Source organism: Cyprinodon tularosa, unplaced genomic scaffold (assembly GCF_016077235.1).
Source record: "Cyprinodon tularosa strain WSP-4 unplaced genomic scaffold, ASM1607723v1 ctg31, whole genome shotgun sequence".
NCBI classification, from domain to species: Eukaryota; Metazoa; Chordata; class Actinopteri; order Cyprinodontiformes; family Cyprinodontidae; genus Cyprinodon; species Cyprinodon tularosa.
The window spans coordinates 998350-1019809 of NW_024039019.1; the positions used below are offsets into that span (position 1 = coordinate 998350).

Sequence of the window (21460 nt, forward strand, 5' to 3'; positions counted from 1 at the left end):
ATCATCCCTACATTATTTAGTCTTGCCTCTAAATATAACCCTGATTAAAATAACGATATTTGAACTACATGTAGTCGGCAATTAGCGGTTTAGCAACTTTTATTTAAATAGTCCACACAATCTTTCATTTGACCTGGACAGACTCACACAAAAGCTATTTGGCACTCGGGCCCCGGCGGAAATGTTGATGCTGTGAATCGAAATTCACTTGGATGAGTAACCTAGAAAAGGATTATAGGAGATTTTCCACCCTAGGGCTCAGACACTGGTGGAGGAATAAACCAGAGGGTGAATGGGACTGAGACTGAGGATGTGGGTGAAAGTTTGCTGGCGTTCGGGGAGGAAGCTAGGCCAGGAGATAGGTGCGGCCCCCCGAGTTGATTGGTTGGTAAGTGAAAGTTTGCTTAAGCTTCATTACTCAATACTGATGTACAATATCTACCAACCATAAAGAGATAACAGAAGAAATAAAGTAAGACCTAATTAGTTTCATCTGGTTGGGATTAAAGGACTTAGCCATTGAGAACTTTTTATTTGTTCTCACCAGAGTTAGTCTAGGGCCCATTCATGTAATATGCCATTAAAACAAAGTCCAAAACCCACATGTTCGTGTTTAAAAAATTAATATACACCAAGCGATCACTGTGATAGTGTTTACCTAGCTCTTTTTCTTTCTAAAAATAATTTTTGCACCGTCAGCAACAAGAACACATATCACCACGTCGCCATCTGCTGGTGGTACTCACTAACTCAGCGTTGGTTGTGGCTTCACTCAACAAACACTCCAAGCACTACTAAGTCTTATCCCTGTTTGCATCCTCCTTAACTGTTCCTCTTTGTGTTGAAGGAAGCTGAAACAGGGCTTTGAACCACATTATAATCTTTACTAAACGAGGTAAACAAGTTGTTCCTACATTTCTTTTTTTTTTAAACCATGGAACAAATGAAAATTATTATTCAGCTCCCTCTGAGCCGTTCTTCAGCAGTCGCTCACTTTGCTTTTACAGTTACTGATCTTGCAGAGATAACACCACTTAAAAGAGGCCTAGTTCTGGTAGTTAATGAAGATACTTGTTGAACAATCATGACAAACAAAAAAGAACTAAAACTGATATTATCAGTGACTACAACACAGGCTATCTTCATACAGAAGGCAAATGTTTTTACAAAGTAAAACAACCAGAAAATCTCCAGTTAATAGGTGGGACAAAAGGCTCATTTGCGATTCTTTGTCTCAACTAGAAAAATCAAAGCCTCTGGTTTAGTTTTTTACTATGCAGGGTTTTATTTGGAGCATAGCTGGGGGACATAAATATGCTACACCTAAATAATATTTCTTTTTGTCTCTGCTAATTAAACCCACCTCCTTTCTTTGTATCTTTTCTCCATGGTTCTGTCATGATCTCAGTACTGATGACTGGCTTAATTACTCATTCCATTCACCTGTCTAACTGTGTCATCACTGCTCATCTGATCCACCTGCTCCTGCCTCTATTTAAGCTGCTTGCATCCGGTCATCAAGGCAAGATTATTCCTGTTCTCTCTAGCCAATGGTGAGAGGGATTTTAGCGTACCTTAGTGTTTCTGATTACCTGATCCTGACCTGTTCTGCCTCTCATCCACTTAGCCTGCCTGTTCCTGTCTGATCTGTTTGCCTGACCTGTCTTCGGACTCCTGCTTTTTCTCCAGGGCTGCAGTATCTCGGACACACTGGGTGGCGCCCGCTGCTCATGTTGACAGCCCACTGGCTGGATCCTACCTCATTATCTGGGCATGGACTGAACTTGTATACCAGGTTAGTGACTCACGTTCATAGTCTTCCTCCGTTAGTAATGTGGTCACTAACCTGTGTTGCCCTTCTCCACAGGTTCCTGCTGCAGTTGCCCTAGCCACCACTTCTGCAGATCCGTAGACTGCAAGTTTTTTAATAAACGCTTTTTGAGAAATCCCACTGTCTGTCTTGCCTGAATACTTGGTTCTCTGTTCTGTAACATGACAGTTTGAGGAAAAGTTCATTTCTCCCCTTAATATGCGATCAATCAGTTTGACCCAGGGAGGTTGCTCTTATCCACCTGCACCCACCGTAAGCCTGTCTCTGTTTGCACGAGGGGTGGTGGCACCCCTGCAAGGGTGAGTTGATTACAGAATCTGAATTATTTTCTTACATAAGCGCAAATAAGGTGTTAATTTTGTTTGAAACATTTCTTTTACCACGCATTCTAACTTTCAGTGTAACCAGCGTTTGAGCTAAAAATTGTTGATTAGGGCCCTAACGGTTAGGGTGGCCAGGTGTCCATCAGAGGGTGATACATTAATAAAAAACAGGCGCAGATGCTGATATTTGAGCTGGATTATCACAACTGGAAACAAATAAAAAACACTAAATATGTCTTGAATGCACGCTGGCAAAAGGCTGTAACAGCCTTCTTTCAGCAGGCTGACAGACAGTGTGCAGCAACAGGTGACACCACACTGCTATATGCATGAAACAACTTAAATCACTCAGATATAAGGAAAAAGTATCCTGCTAACTTTTAGCAGATTTTAAAACCATCCCTGTTTTAACATGATGCCATGAATGCCTCAGTGTGGATAATTGTCCCTCGCCTCTCATGCGCACTGGAACATACATGTTTATCTCTATGGAGGATTTATGTTTGAAGCTAAAATAAAGCTCAGCTAAAGCCAGTTCACATCCCAGGCCCTGACACAGATAACATAAAAAGGGGCCATTACAGCTGAATAAGCAAGTATATATGGCTCACTTGTAAACCACGGTTGAACTTGTTCCAGTAAATACACTGACCCAAATAAAGCCGGGCAAATCTGGGAGAAAGCTGGATATATTTAGAAAACAGACAAAGAAGGAGAAATGTGAAAAGAATCTTTACTTAAAACCATGTGTGGCTGGGGGTTTGAGCCTGTCAGGTCTGACTGCAGTAATCAAACGCTATTACTGGAGACTGAGGGGGGAGCTAAAGGAGGTGGCAGGGCTTTAGAGACTCTGCTACGGTTCTAGTATGAACATTTCTTTTTTGTTTTTAAGTGCAGAGAGAGGGGAGACCTTGGTGCTCAGCTTGGGGCGTATAATCTATGGTTCATTTGCAGCTTTTCTCTCCTGGTATGACAAGCCGTTTACAAGAGGTAGCCTCTGCCGCTGACCCAGTTCTGAGTGGCTGCGTCTCGCGACAAGGCCCTGCCTCCCCATCAGGCCCCGCTCCTCGTCTAACTGACGATAACACCGCCACCCTCTGCCTCCGTGAACTGTGGGAAAAAAAATAGGTCGCCCTGACCCACTTTTCTTCTTGCTTTCTTTTTCTTTTCTTTTCTCCTTTATCCCCTCCCTAAGATCGTGCAAGGAGCTCTGCAGAGCATGATCGAGGGAGACGGTGAAAAAAAAAAAAAAAAAGGAGGAGGGGGGGGGGGGGGTGCAGGAGAGGAAAAGAAGTAAAAAAAAAAAAAAGGCCACATGAACTCCTCCTGATTGATCTTTGCATTCTGGTGATGCACTCTGCAATCCTGCAGCCTCTGGATTAAAGGAGACCGGCTGTATTTAAACATGATACTAGGAATGCTCCTGCGGTTTAGCATCATCTTCCTGGTTTTCATCTCTCATCCTCTAAAGGGTCATTATCACGTCCCACTCAGAGGCCTTTACTTTTAAAAACAGCAGCTTACACAGACGTCATTTAGCACCAGCCCAGATATGACATGTCACCCAACCTGAAAAATGATGAGCCTCTCCAGGCTAAGAGAGGCGTTCCAGGAGCCATGAGCGGCCCTAATGCCTGGTAGCATGACACTGGCCCCTTCAAATTCCTCCATGGCGGTCAGGACACCACATGATAAATCTGAGATCAAACACACTGTGCTCTCATGCAACCACTTCCTTCCTTAAAGCGCTGCTCTCACCTCGTTTTCTGTCCGGTCATCACATCACGCCGCTCTGATAACCGCTCAGCCTTTCATTCATTCAGAAAACAGATTCTTCTGTCAGGCTTTATGATCCCCGATGATGATTAAGATTGTGTAAAATTCCCCGTGGGTTCCTTGGATAACCTAAATATCAATTCACCAGCCAAAAATCTTCACCAAGGCCTCCATGGTGCCTCGTTGCTAAGCAACCTTTTGTTTAGTACTTCTCAGGAACTATATTTATAGGACTTGGACTGACATTTAGTTGTTACCCTTTGAAAAGCTTTTACCTTAACATATATTCTACTCTTCATGGAGTTTGGTAGCTTTTTCCAGCATCTTCCCAGACAGTGATTACTCAGCTCTCTGGTTCCCATGCAGGCCATGTCCAAAGAATACAAGTTTAATGTTCCTCCTTAAAATGTCCATCAGTTCTGTGGACTTTGCTTCGTTTGATGCAAAACCAGAAACACTGCAGGATGTCCCCATACCTAAACACCACACCAATACAACTTTATTTATAAAGCACTTTCTTGAAATACCAAAGTACTGAAAAATGAAACAAAATAAAACCATTACACAGACTGAGAGGACGTCAATAAAAAAAAAGCAAGATAAAAGCATAAAATACATAATTAAATTAAAAACAGAACTATAAAATCTATAATAAAATAAAAACAGGCTAAAATCAACATCTCGCATAGTTTTGAAAGCCAAGGCAAAGAGATAAGATTTTAATTCACATGGGAAGGTCGTTCCCGTTTTTGGAGCCGCAACAGAGAAAACACAATCCCTGTAAAGCCAGGCATACACTGAACGATAGTACGACATGCAAAATGCATCAAAGCTGGATCAAAGTGGGTGCAGCTAGTCTTTTTGGTCTTAAATAATTCAGACCAGAAATAAAACAATAGTAATGAATAGTAAATAAGAAGAATTTATTTTGTGTCATTGGGTCATGAGACATGAAAGCTATTTATTTTTATTTTCTGAGTTCAGGTCAGATGTTGAACAAACACTGTAGGAAGTAAAAAGCCGCTCTATGCAGCTGTACCTGCACAATTCAGCAACTAAACACTGATATATCCAGAGGAGCCAAGAGGACATCAACATGTTAGAGCAGGAACTCACAGCCTCCCAAAGGCTGAATGGCTACTCTACCTGCTGCCCCACACGTCTCTCTCTGTACTGAAGATTGTATAAAGTGCAAACTTCTAGTGCACTGTTTCTATACTGTCTATTAAGACAAGGGAATGTAGAACTGAAAATAAACAATAAAGTGATTTAGCAGCAGAACATCAAGCAGTTTTTATTTTTGTTCTCCCAGAGAGAGAAAACGGCACCAAACGTCTTCATAATAAACTTTTTCTCAAAATGATCCAACCTGTCGGTTTTTTTAAGTGCTTCAGTTTGGGGTGGAACTCTGATCTCTGCCCCTGTGGTATCTGACCACAGAGACCCCCGGTTTGGTCTAATGGGCGGGTAGAGATGACAACATGTGAAGCAAGAGAGGAGGTATAAGTTAAACCTAAATGTTTTCCACTCTAAAACAACTATTAGTTAAAAAGGCTAGTTAGCAGCTCCGGCTAGAAGTATCCAGGTGACGTTCATCTCTTTGCAGCTCAGATTAAGGCTTTATGCAAAAAAAAAAAAACTGATATCTTACGGTCCAGTATAAAAGCAGCAAATGGCTTTTATATGATCTCAATTCTCCACCTCTTTTAATAAGATTTTGTGAAATCTCAAAAGTACTTTATTGTGTGTAAAGCAATAAAAATAATTTAGTACTTCAAAGGTAATATCCTTAAAAATAAAAACAAAATCTACTTGATGTCAAACCATATCTTAGGATAAAAGAAGACGTCATATTGGTGATAACTGTAAAATCGAGTCTACTTTATAAGTCGCTTTCATGCATTCACAAAAACAGTTGATGGTTGGATTTTCTATGATATACAATTACACAAACTGCTGTTAAAAACATTACTTTTCTGTCTCCTGCAGTACATGTTTCTGGTCGGCTTTAGCAACACATTAGTATTAGGACAATATAAGGTTTATTGTTTGGCAGCATCAGCATAAATTACATTGATCATCATATGAAAACAGTAAGGCTGAAAAAACTAATCGGATTAATCAATTATTGAAATAATCGTCAACTAATTCAGTAATCGATTAATCGTTAACTGGAGTGTAGAGACTGTAAAATATGCCTTTAGCTGACAGAGCGACCCACTTAGAGCAGGAATTGTACTAGGATATAAATAAATATTTTGCATATAAGATAAAAAATAAAATCTATGTTAATCTGCTCTATACAGAACTACTAAAGTGGAGAAGTTTTAATTTCACCAGGTTTAATTTCATAAAAAGTCTTCTTTAAGGAATCTTTGGCTATCCGATAATTAACCCGTTATAGGGAACTCATTGAAATACTTAGAAAGTCAAATTTTAAAGCAAAGAGTGTTACTGGAGGACAGGACAAGACCTTATTAATGAAATTAATGTCAATCTAATAAAATATGTCTGCTTGCCCTAAAATATTAAGAGAAATAGAAATTCATGAAAAAAAAACAGAGTTTAGGAAAATTTTTGTGTTAGATCATAACTTTTAGAGCTTTAATGCCATTTTTTTTACTTTATTGACTTAGTTTATTAACTTTTTTACTTTAGTTTCTAACTTTCCAATTAGCTTTTTACATTTTTTTCTCAACTAGTTAACTTAATTTACAGTAGGTAATATATCATTCAAGGGTTTATCTAATTGGTCAAATGCAGAAGTACGTAGAGCCACGTAGCAGCATCTCTGCTGAATGGCTGGATATAGATATTGTGCTTCACTTATTCCTGCTCTGAAAAGAGGGGTGGGGTGGGGGGTGGGGTGCTGGTGGTTCTAGTTAAGGGGGTGGATATAGGTCAAGCCTTGCCTCTTCATAAGCACCAAGGTCAATGCTGAATGGAAGGGAAGGAGGCTTAGACAAAAAGAGGCCCTGGATAAAGCCCGTTTGTCTGGCTCCGGTACCACGGCTAGACTTGTAAACATGGTTATACAAGCATCTAACTCCTCTATCATAACCTTTGCTGTGATCTCGCTGCAACACCAACAACAACATGGCATCCATTACACAAGCCCTACTAAGCTTTCACCTTTAAAAACCCACCTTATAATGAAAAACCAGTTAACAACCAGTCTGAACCTCTTACTGAGCATAACGCAGGGACCCAAGTCTGGAAAAAAGAAACCGACTAGTTTCTATTAAAAACTGTTTGATTTTATGTGTCTCTCTGTTTTATTGAGCAGACTGCAACAGTCTTCTTTCATTTGAAAACACATAGGGAAAGTTCTGAAGCCCATTCTGCAGCGAGGCATCAAGCCCAAACATCCAGCTGGCTAAGGCAAGGAAGCAGCAGATGGTATGGCCCCTCAGAAAAAAACAAAGCATATTCTGGTGCTTTTCAGAGACAGAATTGTTTAAATGTTTCGTCACTAAATGCTTTGCAACTAGATGACTTATGCACATCCTATTAGTTTAATTTCCATAACATAAAGATAAAAAAATCTACTGCAGGCAACATGCAGAAGAAAACCCACAACTCATGAAATAACGGTGACAATAGAATAACAAATGGCTCATGTCATTAGTGGAGCTTAAATACTTCAAATAAGCCTCCTAATTTGTCGTTTTCCTCGTGCAGGATTCAAAGACCTTCAATCTGTTGCAGCAGTTGATTCAGTAATCAGCAAAAGATCCCTTCAGTTTCCTCCATGTGTTCACCTTTGACAAAATTGCTTATAGTAGGTTTGTCTTTAACATTTGCAATTTTGCCAGCAGCTAAACTGTGTGACAAACATAAGCTGATCAGAGCATCAAGTTAGACCTCATAAAAAAAAGTCAATATTTTAAAGGGGACCTATCAGGTAAAGTTCACCTTGTGCACATTGTTGTATTTCCATTAGGATCTTTACTGCTTTGAGGAACATCCAATGAGCTCAGAAAAAACACCCAGCAGTTATTTGTGTCAGAAATTACCGTTTCCTTAGTGTCCGTTAAAAAAACCTCCCATTTATGACTTCAAAATTGGAGATCACTGACCCTCACCTAGCAACCCAAGAAATGAAAAACACTAACGAATACTAAAGAATTACTTTTATAATAATTTCTAATCAAAGTCATAATTATTGAAATAAACCACACATAACCCTGGTATTAACACATGCCAGAAAATGTGCATACACTTCAGTTTACATTGAAATACAGCCAAAAAAAACAGACGAGTTATAAGCATGATGCTAGTTATATTACATCTAATTTTTCTTAGTCTTACAACTGAAAAACAAACAAATTATATCTCAGAAGTATCTTACAAAAGCCAACACTTAAAATACAGATGTTTCTAACGACTAAATATTGATTAACTTTATACAGGGTTGCTCCATCATGCGTATGTATTGCTTTCTGCTTTCAAAGTTTTTTCTTTCATTTCTATGTAAGTTTTTAATGTGCTTTATATATAAATAAATAAATAAATACTGATAATTAGTGGTTCGCAGAATGCTAATTTGTATGTAAAATCCCATAGGGATGCTGGCACTACTTCTAGTCCCTTACTAGAAGGAGTTCATACAAACAAACAGTATAAAAAGCTTAAGACTTCTGCATGGATGTTTCTATGCAGCTGAGAAGGTATAACAGAGCAGTTTGACAATGGAAGGTAGCTCTGGAATTCCCTAAGCTTGGATACTATATAGAAACTGCATACTGACTCCTGAAGGAGGCTCCATTTTTATTCTCGTGTTTCTGACTCAAGATCAAAGATATAAGTTTGTACCATTTTGCAATCTCATGCAGAAACATTCATAACTGTAAAGTGCAAGTATAAACAATGGGTTAGGGGGCGTGGCCTGCTGCACTTATTTTCCATAAAAGTTACAGAGCCTTAAAGCGGCTCCTTCTGAAAGGAACTTGAAAGAAGAATCGTTTTGAGCAAATGATATAATGTTATGTTTTCACTGACTTTAAATCTATTATAAAAGCTCAAAAATAAGTAGAATAGTTCCCCTTTGAACAAAGTGTGCGCCCTGACACCATCTCTGGGACCAAGACAAAGAAGCTAATCTGCACCAGTGATGGATCTCATCCCAGTTTAAGTTTAGCTGACTAACTAAAATCTCATAAATCTGACCCTTTCCAAATCTCTGAATACACAACAATCCCAGAATCAGATCGGATATCGGCTCTAATATTGACCAATTAGCTGCACTGGATATTGGAAGAATGACGCTGATCCAGCGTTTTGATCCTGCAGTTTCTTGATTTGTAGATATTGAACACAGCAACAGACTTATAGCCATCTAGTGACTTCAACTTTGCTGATTACGTCATTACAAATGGATCGGATATCGACAGATGTGCTCAGCTCGATATAGCATTGGAAAGAAGTGGATCGGTGCATCTCTAGAACGTACTATACTAAGAGCCACTAGGTCACGGAGACAGCAGCATGTTGGGGTGTGGAAGCTGTTTGGAAAAGTCTCATGGTTTTCATTTCCAAACTGTATATCCAGACATGTCTGCAGTTCATGAGGGCTGTGAGAAACAGCTGGAGAAGAACACGACTGTCAGCAGATTACAGGTAGAATGAAGAAAGTTCAAACATTGAAAACATGCGTGATCTGGACAAGTCGGCAGGGTTTCAGAAGTCAGAGTTATGATTAAGATTTTCTTTTTCTGGATACGCAAAGAAACAGCTGGCTTAGCAGATAAATGATTGACATCAGATTGGAAACGATCTATAAACACACAATTCCAATCGGTGTGTCTTTAGAAAACAGATAAAAATAAATCTTTAACAGTCAGACAACTTGCATAAAGATATAAACATAATGACATTCTGAGGATTAAAGTTAAAGAATGATTTATAGCTTGTAAAAAAAAGAAGCTAATTAAAAACAGCTAAATGCTGGCTTCCTAAATTATTTGATTACCTTCAAAGAAATTTACTAAAACTGTTTTTTATCAAGCTTTAAGTATGAAATGATGTATTTAAGGATAGATATTTCTGTACAGTAAAGAGTATTATGATGTCTAGTGTAGAACTTAACCATAAATAGCTGAATTAGGACTGAATTAAATTTTATACCATAAAGGATGTTCTAGAAAGGTTAGCGGTAGTGATTAGAGGAATTGCCATTAGGAACTTCTTCAGAGTAGTTGTACAAAGTTAGCTTGTGTCTTGATATACCCAGACATATGGTAAACATATCCACGAGGCAGAGAGGTGAACATGGTAGCATAAAAATACTCTGGGGCAGAGACTGCAGGGTGCTCTAAAGTAAGACAACAAGCCAACAAGGTTGAAACAGCAGGGCAGCTGTAGAGTGTCTGAGTGAGTGAAGGCAACTGCGATAACAGGAATCCAGGCCGCCAGCTAACATTGCACATGAATCACTGTGCACAAGTAACGACCTTTCACTGACATATGCTGGTTTAAGTGATTGAGAACTTAGGGGATGACTAAACCTACTCAGTTTGTCACCACGGTGGAAAAGGGACGGAGAGAAGCGGTGGACGAAGGTGGAGCTTAGATTGGCAAAGCTGCGCGGGATGCATCTGGCACGACCTCAACCCCATTTGACCATGGAGTGATTACCAAGAGAATGACAGGCCCTACAGCTACACATGGGCCTGTGGCGAGCGTCCCTCTGCCCCTCCCTTTATCCTCATAAACATGCAAGGTCAGGAGACAGGATAGCGGGTGAGGCTGGGTGAACAGTGTCACATGACTGGATCTCCTTCTGGAGAGTTACTTAAAAAGCCTGGGTAATCAGGTCAAGGTCAGGCCTTAATGCCAAAGGAAAAGAGAGAAGTCTGTAAATGGGTGCATGTGGAAGACATAGACAGGCGGTGGAGGAGGGGTAACCACTCACTCTACATGTTCAGCAGTCCTTGATAACTTGAAAACAAGTTATGATTCTATTAGCCGCATTAATCTTCCCGCTTAGTGGACACTTTAATTCAAAGTCACTTATACGATTATCACTCCTCCACATCTCTTTTCATTTCTGCAGCTGGATATTTACTAGAGAAATTCAGGTTAATTGCCTCTGCTCAAGGGCAGAGGGTGAGCAGAGTATGAGCCAGCAATCTTCTGGTCACCAGTCCATTTTCCCTAAGTAATATGTCATATAGTGGCCTCCAGTCATCAGTCCACTGCTCTCTATCTCTTCTCAAATGGCTCCTCTGTACAGCCAGGAGCCTTCTAACATCGTTTTAAGGAATATGTTGACCTCAACTGCAGTCTGCTAGTTTACTTCCTACTGCAGTGAATAAAACCAACTGACTAATGGATTTACCAGAAGACCTGAGCTTCCCTAAAAAGGACGGCGTGTTTGAAAAAATTCACCAGAGTACTTGAAGGAAGACTGAGGTCACGCCAAATGACCCCTGTCCTTCCTTTGTGGCGTAGAAGGACCCTTTTATCTTCATTAACGCACATTTCACACATTCAACCACTTTCTAGGGGATAAAGCAAGTGCACATTGCCCTTTAGATGCTCGTTGACCATTTGATATAGACTGTGAGGGCAATCGGTGATTTGAAAATCATTACAGGGAAATCTTTGCCTTTCTTATTGAACATCTTTTTTTTAAATAAAATTCACCAATATGCACCAGTAACATTAACAACAAAGCGTTTCTCAGGAAAAGTCATCAATGAAATGCTCAGACAGTCTCTGTAAAGCTTTGCCTTGCCCCCGCCATTCGCAAAGGTGCTCCTGTTGCCCGGCAACCATTCAGCTCACCACTAGAAGCCAAGAAGTTACACAACCTCAGATGAAGCAAACCGAGTACCTAGAATGCAGTTGAAGCGTAAGTGATGGTAAGAAATAAACATTCTGTGGCTTGTAAAAGTATTCATACCCCCCTCGAATTTTTCCACACTTTCTGACATTACAATCATTAATCTATTTAACTGGAATCTTATGTGAAAGACCAACACAAAGTAGAAAGATGTGAAGCAGAAAGAGAATGATAGATTTCCTAAAAAGGACATTGAGCAAAAGGAGTAAGCCCCCGTTAATTAAAAGTGTTTCTGTTATTAAAACTTAATTTATTTTCGGGTTCGTTTAAGTCAGCTTTTCACATCTGTGTTCAGGTCTGCACGTATTGGTCGTTCTTGCAGGTTTTATTTTAAACATTGAGGCCATCGTCCTCCTGGAGGGGAAACTCTGCCTCAGTCTCAAGCCTTTTGCAGACTCCAACAGGTTTTCCAAGATTATTTGCCTCCATCCATCTTCCCTGTCCTTAATGCATAGCAGCACCTCCACAGCATGATGCTGCCACCATCATGTTTGACAGTGGGGTTGCTGTGCAACACAGAATTTTGGCCCAAAGGCTAAATTTAGGTCTCGTCTGGTAAACTGCAAATGGTTCTTCTTATGGTTTTCGACTTGCTACTCCTCCACACAGACCAAATGTGTGCAGTGCGGGAATAACGGTAGTCCTGTGGAAAGAGTCCATGACCCGAGCTGTGGGTCAACGCAGTTTGTTACCATGGGCCTCTTGGTTACATCTCCTTGTTTGACCTGTGAGTTCAGGTGAGTTCTTGTCTGGGAAGACAAGATCATCCACCTGGGAAGATCATTACCGTTGTGTCATATTCTTTCCGTTTACAGATAATGGATTGAACGCTGCTCTGTCAGATGTTCAAAGCTTGGGGAACCTTTTTATAGCTTAAGCCTGCGTTAAACTTGTAAACAACTTTATCCCTGACCTGTTTAGTGAATTCCTTGGACTTCATGATGCTGGGCGCCCCTTAACGCTCTCTAAACGCTCTAATTTTTATTTTATTTCCATTTGTAAAAATATTTTTTCAAATAACCTTATTTTTTTGTTTTTACTTCAAAATCATATACCACTTTGAGTTGATCTTTCACATAAGTTCAAGTGGTTCGAATACTTTGCAAGAAATTATATATCCAATAAAATGTAAGCTTTCGGGCTCTGAGTCAGTTTGCCCCTATTAGCATTTTCTAACACCATATTTTACTAAATTCCTTCTATTTTGTATCTGCAGATAAGCTATTACTGGTTATAAATCTATCATCCACTTTACCTATACATACAAATTCCTAAAGATGTTATGTTACATCCATCTCCACCAATCATGATTCTGATCCTATGTGTATTTTAGGGGTGTGGGAAAATTTGTTTTGGCGATATATCATAATATAGATATCGATATAATAATATCGATAAAAAAAATTACCTAATACACTGAGGGAAAATGGTCTACCTCTCCACCACCACTTTTGCAGATGGCGCTGTGGAGCCTTTAGCTGTGCGGCTCAACGCCCTATCTATAGTTGAGGCAGTCACAGTGGAAGACGTGGACTGACTCAAACCCCAAACACCATGGAAACCAAAATAACTAAATTCTCAATACCTTCTGTTGAATGTATACAGAACTTACTTTTATCTATAAATCTAATTTTTGTAGCTGGGAAAAATCTCGTAATATACAAGGATATTGTAATATTGTGATAATATCGTATTGTCAACCAAGTATCGTGACACGTATCGCAGTATCTACGCCAATACTCGGCCCTAATGAATGCCAAGTCCTCATATTCAATATAGCAGCCTACAAGTAGATAGTGCTTATTTTAGTCCTAGTATAGTTCTATATTTACTTTATAATGCAGAAAACGTTGCCTATTCTATTGAAAATGATATGAAACCATCAGATGTAAAATTAGCCCTCAAATGCTCCATGATGTGGGTATTAATAGACACTTGGTTGGTACCAAACTTCCTGTCTGGCACAATGTTTCTCTCACTTTTCACATAAGAAGTGTTTAAAACTTCAGTGGAGTAATGGAGACCACCTTAGCTCTCACACAGCTCTCAGCTTTAACTGTGAATTTAGCTTAACTTCACATTATTCACAGTAGAAAGAAATTTAAGAAACAGAGTCTTGAATCTCATACTGTAATATAAATGCCCTCTCCTCCTCTCTCTCTCCTTGTCCTGAGCAATATATCCATCATTCATTCATAAATTCTGAAAACTCCTCTTTAGTTAATTGCCTGGGAAAATTTAATTTAAAAAGAAAGCTTTTAAAAGAGAAAGATATAATTAAGTTGCAGGGATTTCTCGGCCCCCCCCCCCCCTTCTGGTCCGGGAGGGGTGGGCCGGGGGGAGATGTGCTGTGAGCGGTGCTGCTCTGCACCGCACTGCTCCGTGTCAGGGAAGTCATACACCCATGTTTAAAGCAGAACGTTACGTAAAGCCTCCCCCTCTCTCCACAGGCTTACTGCACCAGACGCTGTGTCCTTGCCTGGGCCGCTCAAGGTTCCCAAAAGGATAGGCTGCTAAGAAGTTGGGAAGGACATGGCCCTGTGATAGCCTGCAAAAAGAGAGGGTGGAGGGGTGGGGAGGGAGGGAAGCTGCTGCCTGTGACAGCCTTGGACTTTGAATTCAGCGCCAGACAGGCTCATGCATCAATCCCTCAACTTACAAAGACAAACCACTAACCTTGACGAGGCCAGGGACACTTTAGGAATGAGTGGCATTTTCACTTAGCCGTAGCTTCTCATCAGCACTCCTGCTACATAACCTTGTAAAATAAGATCCAGTTGGATAACAGTCGACCTCAGCCTCTGAGCTTTAGTGACCCTGTGCTCTGGCCTTCAGCCCTTAGGGACACACCAAGGACTTCTGCTAGAATGCATTTTTAGTTTTGTAGAGAAGATGCTGTCAGCTTGTCTGATAGATGCAGTTACAACAAAGCTTAGCACAGATTGAATCACATCCTGGCCGCCTTAGACAGTCACAACAAGCAACAGCCTGTGAGAAGCAGACATTTTCTATTACATGCACATCCAGGCATGGCAGGTCTCCTATCCGTCCTTCCTATGCAGCCGCCCACTCGTTCACCACAGTGACAATGCTCTGCTTGTGGCGAAAAGAGGCAGCATTCCCTTCTGTGACTGCAGTATCACCACAACGGTAGATGAACCTTCCTACTGCACCTCTACAGCCCCAGGGCAGCAGCTCTGCTAAAGGAACGGAGGCAGAGAAAGACAGAAAGAGACAAGAGGAAGTCATTTCCACTCCACTCCTCTGCTGTGACCACTGTGGCCGAGCCAGGAGAAGTCAGCTCCTCTCATGTCACCCAGAAGGTCTGTTGTGGTGGTCTACATCTCTTCCATCATCTCCAAAGGGGTCTGGAGTACAGCTTACAACCATCTACCAAACCTTCATTGATCTGTACACTTTGGATTCCATGTCTCTATTTCTTTCAAAAGTCTCTTCAAACATGATATTTTTTGACCAGCAATATCTCCCTCTCTTGGCCTCCTTCCCATTCAGTGGGTAATTTCAGCAAAGTCTAAATAATTCACAGCAATCGCAATCAGCAGCGATCAATCGGCGGGGATAATTGAAGGGCCTGTCATTGCAGCAAGGCCAAGGTGATGCACGGAGGCAGAGGGGTGGGGAGCTGGTTGAGGCTTTATGTCGGGGGCTGCTGGGAGGAGTGTCACTCCGTGAGGCTGGGTTAGTGTAGATTTCACGCTACTCGTCATTCCCCCCTTTATCTGGGAGCAATGGCTGTAAAGCAGCATTTAGCCCTTCCTGCCTTGTCATCAAAATGACTTCCATTGACTTTGGGTGGCTTCAGTTGGAGGCAGAAACTCCTACAGGAGTCAGAGCGGTACTGTCTGATTGAGAAAAAGCTGATATTACAGAGAGCACTAAAACTGACAAATGATGTCATCTTCCAGAACACGATAAACTTTAACTGTAGTTTCCTTTTTGTCTATTTGTTTGCTACCAGCTGGGAAAATATTCACTAGTTTTATTAACTTTTCCTGAGTTAAATAAACAAAAACCTAAAATTAACACACAAAAAAAGAGATAAACCCAAAGTGATGGTTATAGGACAGGTCCAGGTTCAGCCTGACAGGACCTGCTTGCTACAGTAAAAAATGCTGAAAAGGGAGGAGCTTTATGTGTAGGAAAAATTTGTGCAAAGTTTTAAATGAAGGCTGCAGAAAAAGCTTTGCATCAATAATCTTCTCACTCCTGTTCTTCTTACATCTCTCTTTATGTTGCTTTTCTTAGAAATGACCCCTTGGTTGGTAAAGCCGTGGCGTATAGTTCATGCATACCCAGCATATTCTTTCATCTGTCCAGTTTTGCCACCTTGCTTTGCGGCTCAGAGGCTTAAAAGCATCACGTTGTACACCCTGCAAATTTCAGATATTAGCAACCAAGCTCTTACAGGTTCTAAGCGACACAGATGATGGTTTAAAAATTGGGAAAACATGCTGTTATGCAACGCCTACAGTTTGAGATGCATTTAAGGAGACAGACATCTGCTTGTAAACACCCTGAATAAACAGCCTTCATGTTCATTCTGAGACATTGGAGGCAGTTTGTACCTGTGGTCTGACATTGTTCCATTCTCTGCCTTATTTAGGATGAACCCAGGAGAGAACGTTTATTCTCCCACACATTGGTCAAGAGTCAACAGCCTTTTTGTTTGTCTGGAAGTCACAATGATAACGGTTGCCTCCCGCAGAAAGCGCTTCGCTTGTCTAGCAAGTTGGCAGTTCAATAACAGCGTTCATATCCAAAAATCAAACCTCTGCTCAAGTTAGCCAAGTTTCATTTTAGGGCTGAAACAATTAATCAGATTAATCGATTATTGAACTAATCCTCAACTAATTAAATAATAAATTAATTATTAATTGGAGTATAGGGACTCTAAAACTACCCTTTAGCTGACAGAGCGACCCACTTAGAAAAGGATGTATACTTAGATTGTAAAAATATATATAAATATCTTTAGTTTCACTTAGTTTAATTTTTATTTTAAAAAGTCTTCTTTGAGGAACCTCTGATTATTATCGAAAAAATAATCAACAGAATAATTGATTTGCAAAATAATCATCATTTAAACAAACTAGGGCTGCAAATAAAAAAAAAGGTTAAAAAATGGTAGCAATACAGACTATAGTTACAAATACATTATATTATTTTAGCTTTCAGTCTGAAAAAAAAAAATCATTTTGTGCGTTTTTGCAATAAATCCTAAAAACAGTTATAATTTCATAAGCGTCTTAAACGACCCAATGCGTGTTAGAAAACCAAACGTGTTCAGTGGGATGGGCTGAAATGTTTGATAGTAGGCCAGATGTATTCCAATGAACATCGGATCAGATATCCATCTGATCATCATTGAGCTTTGTCTCATTAATTGTAGAGAAATGTTTCAATCCACATTAAAAATTTATAGCCAGATTGGCATGAAGGCCCACATGTGCCCAATAGCAACTACTGCTGGAGTGTTTGCTGAATACACAATAAAACTCTTTGGCTAAATGGATGTTCCACATGAATATTATTGAGCCGAAACAATTAGAGGAATGAGAGAGAGGCCTAAAGGTCTGTGGTTTGAATCCCCACTGGGCAGACAAAGTGCTGGCCCATAAGGGGATGAGAAACTTACTGCTGCTCCTCAACAGCCACAAAGTGCCCTTGAACAACGTTCGGTGGCCAACAACACAAGTGCTGGGCATCTCCCAGGTCTGTAATAAATCAAGAAGTCTGCAGTAGCACTTGCTCTGCTAGAATATACATTAATCCCTTTTCCTTTTGCTTTCAGAGGATCCCACCCACAGGTCTGAAGAAGCAGAAAGTGATGCTTCTATATCTGTTGCACGTCCCTGTAGAATCCAAACCACAGCAGAATGTGGGGAAATCTGTAGGATCTTAGAAGCTCTTGTGTTTCTCACCCACACGTCATAATAGCCCATGTTCATACAGCAGCAGAAGTAGCAGTGGCAGTTTTATTTGATGGCTGATAAGATTTACTGCGGTGAAAAACAGCCAGTGCAACAGACAGGCAAGTGCAGAGTCCAGACTTGTGACTGTTCAGCAGCCTTGACATCGTTTGCATCAGGTTATTTGAATGTTCTCTGATGCTGTTGCAGGTTTCTTACTACACAGCAGATAGTTTAGTCAAATCAAGCCTATCTGACCCAAAGGTCCCACTGAGCTGCTAAACACTGTAAAGAGGCCTTTTTGAACAGCAGCTTTAAAATGTGTGGAGGTTTTAGTAATCTAAGGCAGCAGAGGACAAGCTGAGCTACCTTGAACATCCAGTGTGAGTTCAGGTCAAATAATTAAGCAGCTTAAATGTTTGACAAAAGAAGGGCTAAAAGCCAGACCTCCAGGCACAGGAGCTACTTAGAGGGCTTTTCTTTCACATTACTTCAGATTTTTTCCCACTAAGAACTAATTCTAGTAGAAATTTCCCTTTAAACCAGATGTTACAAAACCCAAACAAGCCAGTAAATATGGTCATTTTGCCTTTTGGAATCTGAACTGGAGATGTACTTTGCTCTCTCTCTTGTAACACATACAAAACTTCCGGCCCTGACCTCGGATCCAAAGTCCAAAGGAGTAACAAGAACGCCTACAGACGGTCCATCCCAAAAGCCTCCCAGCTGGTCAGAGCAATGAAAAATATAAAAACTTACAACCTTTAAAATCAGACAAAAAAAATCTCTATGACCTGATGGCGCTACGTAGAATACACCATAGAATGTTTATCCTCTGAGGGGAACAACCGAAGGTTTGGACAACAGGATTTTTGCAGCAGGAGTTTAGGTAGCCAGAATGAGGAGCATTAGCATTAATGAGGATCATTAGCACAGCCATGTTTCCAGCCCACGGCTGTTTATGCAAGACCAAAGGAAGGAATGTCATGTCGGCGTGTTGTTGACGTGTTGTGGCAACAAATCTTTGCAACATTTTGTAACAACCTCCGGTGCCGTGTTTATTGAACGCTGCCACTGTTTCAGCTTCTGGCTCAGGTCCCTTCTGCAATTTGAGGCAAATTTAAGATCCATTTGTAGGATTAACCTCACCACCTTTCACACACAAATAATAAAAACATAAAACGGCAGTTAAGGAAGGAAACTAAGCTGCTAAAAGCCATCATTAACGAGGCTGTGGAGCCGACAATATTTGACCGAACGCATTTGATGAACTACATTCCGACAGCTGGAACTGGTATCATTATTTTAGTCTAGTGTGTGAGTAGAGTTTCTAACCAAACCAAGCCATGGTGCGTCTACAGAACAGCTCATTTACGCCAACAACAAATGCAAACTTTGGTTCTCGAGCCATTTGCTTTTTAATAAAGGTGTCTAACTCCAGCGAAGCCCCAAAATTAACTGCTGACCAGACTCTGATCATCGTTGAATCAACATTGAATGCACCATGGCCAAAAAACCTTTAGGATGTGATTAAAACTATAAATCTTCAGGATCAAAACTTCATAAAATAAAAAACAAAAATGTACATCTATTCTCTGTATCACTGAGATGTAAAAACTATCTAAAATAAATATACCTTCCAAGTAATATCTTCAGTTTATTCAGGCTTCAAGGAGAGCAAGAGAGAGCAGGGATTTCAGCATCCAACAGGAAGGCTGCACAGAGCACAGGAACAGTGTTTGGTGTGTCATATATCAGAGAGAATCTGGGTAAAAATCCATGTCTGGGTAACAATCTACTTCTTCATATTTTGCAAGCATTGCTTACTTTTTACTTGCTAACCGCTAACATTAAACGTCAAGTAAATGTTTTATATTAGAGGTCACTAATATGCTTGGTTGTGTAGTTTATGAATGACCTGGTAATTACATCACATATAAAAGCTATTTCAATATTAAATATGAAACTTCTAAGTTTTCATCAAATGCTATTATACTTCAGAGAAAAAGCTCTAATGCTAAAAACATTAAAATTTTCCGTTTATTTGCAGCGCCCCCTGCTAGCCTGAATTAAGGTATTATTGTCCAGGTGCAGCTATTTGATGCACAAACTGCCACTCTGTAATCTGATTAACGCTGAGAATATTTCTGAATCATTTCAATATTTTATTATTGTAATAGCTACAGGATCATTTCTTCAGAGTTAAATAATGTCTTACTGATCAAGCTTCGCAGTATGTGAGATATGTTGATTTTCTCTGAGGCTGTATAGTGACTAACTCAAAATTCTGTCAAAAGCAGTCAGAAAATATCTATACCCCAATTTATTTGATTTAACCAACAGCTAGAAGAATGAAGCAGGACTGACGGTGGAACAGCAAAATGTTTTAAAAAAAATGCTTAAATCCATAGACTGTTTAATTGTTCCAAGATCAAAAGTGATTTTCAAACAAAACACATTTTGTTATGAGGTCAGTTAATGAGTTCATTGCTGGTCAGTAGGTGACTGAAACAGGAAGTTCTAAAAGCACAACAGAAAAATCCTCATTATGCATGAACCATATGAATGGGGCCCAGCAGAGAGTCTGACAGGGCCTTATATAACCTTAGTGCAGCTATGTAAACTATTTAGACACACACCAATAGATCTACCACAGAAGGAAATCAAATCAGGTCATTTTTGTCTTCTCTCTATGCTCATCAGGTCAAATACTTAAACATTAATTTTCACTTACTCCTTTATAAATTAGAACTCACTAATTTTTTTTGTCAATAAACAGATGAACCAGATGACTTTTACCCTGATGGATAAATGGAAAAGTATCAAAGCAAGAATCAGCAGTGAAATAAATTAGGATTTTCCGAAAAGATCCGGGGGAGTTGGCTCCTTTATCAGAGCGAAATGATCCGGATCTTAAAAAGGAGCCGGAATTCCCATCAGTGGGATGGAGGGGGGGGCTTTAACACCCATCATTGATATTAGTAATAGCAAGTGTGTTTATTCCTGCACAGCCCTTTATAAGCGGCTGGTTAATCAGAGAGGAGCTGCAGCCTCAGTTTGTGTCCATATGCGCCCCTGAACCCCTCCAAGCACGCAGACACATCCAGCCCCTCAGCTGTCACACCGATCCACACACTGTCATCCTGCTGTTTATTCCTAGCGGTGGCCTTTATATCCCCCCCACCCGCTCGGGCCGGCGGTGCGTTCATGTGCGGCAGTAGATCCCCTACCTGCTCGCTCAGCCGGAGAGGCGCATCGTTATCAGGCGACTGGAGGCAAATCCAATGAAAGCGGCCGCGACACTTTAGGCAGCAGGCGGAAATGGCGAAGAGGCCGAGACGAATAATAAAAAAAAGATGAACATTTCTGCTTGGAACAAAAAAAAGGGACGCTTATTCAAAGAGCGGCTGTGCGCGAGCTGCGGCGTGGAGCGCGCAGTCTGTGGGAATTGTTTATTGTCGGAGTCCCCTCGCTGTGGAGAAGTGAGCAGAGACTGCCACACTCCTCCTCCTCCTTCCCCGCCTGCCACTGACACCACCCTTAAAGGAACAAGCGCCTCTGCTGCCCACACACTCCCACTCCCACTGGAGCCAACATGTTTATATTGTGACCATTTGCAGCGCTGAAGGCAACGCTGGGCGTTCAGGAAAACATCGGTTTGCGTGATTGTGGTGCCATATATGCCTGATTTCCCTCCTCAGAACAACAAACTGAAGTTTAGCAGAGTTTGTTTTGTTTATTTGGTTTTGACACA

General features: G+C 40.5%; 1 protein-coding gene across 1 annotated transcript in view; it reads right to left on the reverse strand.

The window, feature by feature from the left end:
* Positions 1-21242, reverse strand: part of nrip1b (nuclear receptor interacting protein 1b) — a 56709-nt gene extending 35467 nt beyond the window's left edge. The window contains exon 1 of the mRNA XM_038292185.1: positions 20937-21242. The gene's annotated coding sequence lies outside the window, so the exon portion shown is untranslated. The remainder of the gene's footprint in view (positions 1-20936) is intronic.
* Between the last annotated feature and the right edge of the window lie 218 nt (positions 21243-21460).